Source organism: Apium graveolens, chromosome 11 (genome assembly GCF_009905375.1).
Source record: "Apium graveolens cultivar Ventura chromosome 11, ASM990537v1, whole genome shotgun sequence".
Lineage (NCBI taxonomy): Eukaryota > Viridiplantae > Streptophyta > Magnoliopsida > Apiales > Apiaceae > Apium > Apium graveolens.
The window spans coordinates 39,795,599-39,797,712 of record NC_133657.1 but is presented as its reverse complement, the minus strand read 5'-3'; the positions used below and the strand labels follow the sequence as shown (position 1 = coordinate 39,797,712).

The 2,114-nt window shown below is 39.9% G+C and overlaps 1 non-coding gene across 1 annotated transcript; it reads left to right on the top strand.

The window, feature by feature from the left end:
* The first annotated feature begins 1,419 nt into the window (after positions 1-1,419).
* LOC141699270 (small nucleolar RNA R71) lies at positions 1,420-1,526 on the top strand. The gene has a single exon (XR_012565745.1). It is a non-coding gene; the product is annotated as a small nucleolar RNA R71 (small nucleolar RNA).
* The last annotated feature ends 588 nt before the right edge of the window (positions 1,527-2,114 follow it).

Genomic DNA, 2,114 nt, shown 5'->3' with positions numbered 1-2,114 from the left:
TCATCAGTAGGGAATTTCATTACATTGAAGACATTGAACGTGACATCCTGACCTTGAACTCTCATTGTTAGTTCACCCTTTTGCACATCGATAAGAGTTTGACCTGTATCTAAGAATGGTCTTCCCAAGATAATGAGAATCTTCTTTTCTTCCTCAAAGTCTAGAATGACGAGATCAGCAGGGAAGATGAGTTTTTCCACCTTAACCAATAAATCCTTCACTACTTCTCGCGGATAAGTGATGGAACGATCAGCCAGCTGTAAAGACATGTTCACAAGTTTTGGATCAGGTAGTCCAAGTTTCTTGAAAACGGACAAGAGCATCAGATTGATGCTAGCTCCCAAGGTATGTTAATGTACAACTTCTTGAAAACCTCCAAGAACTTGGAAAATTGCTTGTCGAACTTCTGCTTCTGAAGTCTTTTAGGATATGGCGGAGGTGGGTAGACCTGTTTATCCCATATATTTCCCTCAGGAGGATTGCTTTCAACAGCTTTCTTCTTTTGTTCCACCTCGGCATCCTTCTGCACTACTTTTTCAGCTACTATCTCCTTTTCTGGAATTGGAAAAGGTGCAAATGCACCTTCATTCTGAACAGAATCTTCAGAATCTTCATCTTGCTAAATTTGGGGGCTCACAACCTTTCCGGACCTCAATGTGATTGCCTTTAATTGTTCCTTGACTTCCCTCTTACCTGGATTAGCTTTGGTATCACTAGGAAGAGTTCCCGGTTGATGGTTCAACAAAGCATTGGCAATTTTCCCTATTTGATTCTTCAAAGTCTTTATAGAAATCGCTTCGCTTTTGCACATAAGCCTCAACTCCTCCAATTAAGATTTTTCATTAGTAGATTGACCTGCAATTCCATGCGTTTGTTGTTAAAGTTGGTTGGAGTTGTTGTCTTTGTGCATACTGTTGTTGAAAACCAGGAGGATTGAATTGCTTTACTCCAAACTGCTGATAAGGCTGTTGCACCATATTCTGATTATTGCTCCAGCTGAAGTTAGGATGATTGCGGTTGTTAGGATGATAAGTGGCAGGAACTGATTGTTGTGACCTCTGAAAGTTGCTCACAAACTGAGCTGATTCACTAGATATAGCACACTGCTCTGCACAAAGCTCACAAACACTGGTGATCTGGTTAACTCTATAATTAGCCAAAGAATCTACTTTCATCATTAACGCCTTTAGTTGAGAAGCTATAGCAGTAGCTGTATCCACCTCCAGAATTCTGGTTACCTTGCCTTGAGGTAGTCTCTGAGTTGGGTTCTGATATTCATTAGCAGGCATCAATTTAATTAGCTCATAAGCTTCATCATAGCTCTTAGCCCATAAGGCTCCATCTGATGCTGCATCGAGAATGGGTCTTGATTGTGCTCCCAAACCATTGTAAAAGAAATTGATGATCATCCAATCAGGCATGCCATGATGATGACACTTCCTAAGCATATCCTTGTAGCGCTCCCAAGCCTCACACAAAGATTCTCCCGATTGTTGTGTGAATTAAGTAAGAGCATTTCTAATTGCAGCGGTATTCGCCAAAGGGAATAATTTAGTAAGAAACTTCTGAGCAAGATCCTCCCAAGTGGTGATAGAACCTGCTGGTAGAGAATGTAACTAGCATTTAGCTTTATCCCTCAAAGAAAATGGGAAAAGCCTCAACTTTATAACATCTTCAGAAATATTGGTGAACTTGAAAGTGTCACAGATCTCGATGAAATCTCTAATGTGCATGTTGGGATCTTCCGTTGGAGAACCCCCAAACTGGACTGAATTTTGCACCATCTGAATCGTGCTAGACTTGATTTCAAAGGTGTTAGCCACAATGGCTGGTCTGATAACGCTAGACTGGATGTCATTGATCTTCGCACTACGCCATAGATTGCCTAACTGAACATTTCAGGGGGGGTGTTATCTTAGATAATGTTACTATAGATGTGAAATTTTTACTCTATCACAACACCTACACTATGTGGGTTACTAAAGCTATATTACTATGTTGCCATAGGCCACTGAGGCGTTAAGTAGAGGTAACATGATACAGTGTGTTGCTATAGAGTAAAGATAAAAGAAATTTAAATTTTAACCAAAAATAAAATTTATTTCTATAATTAT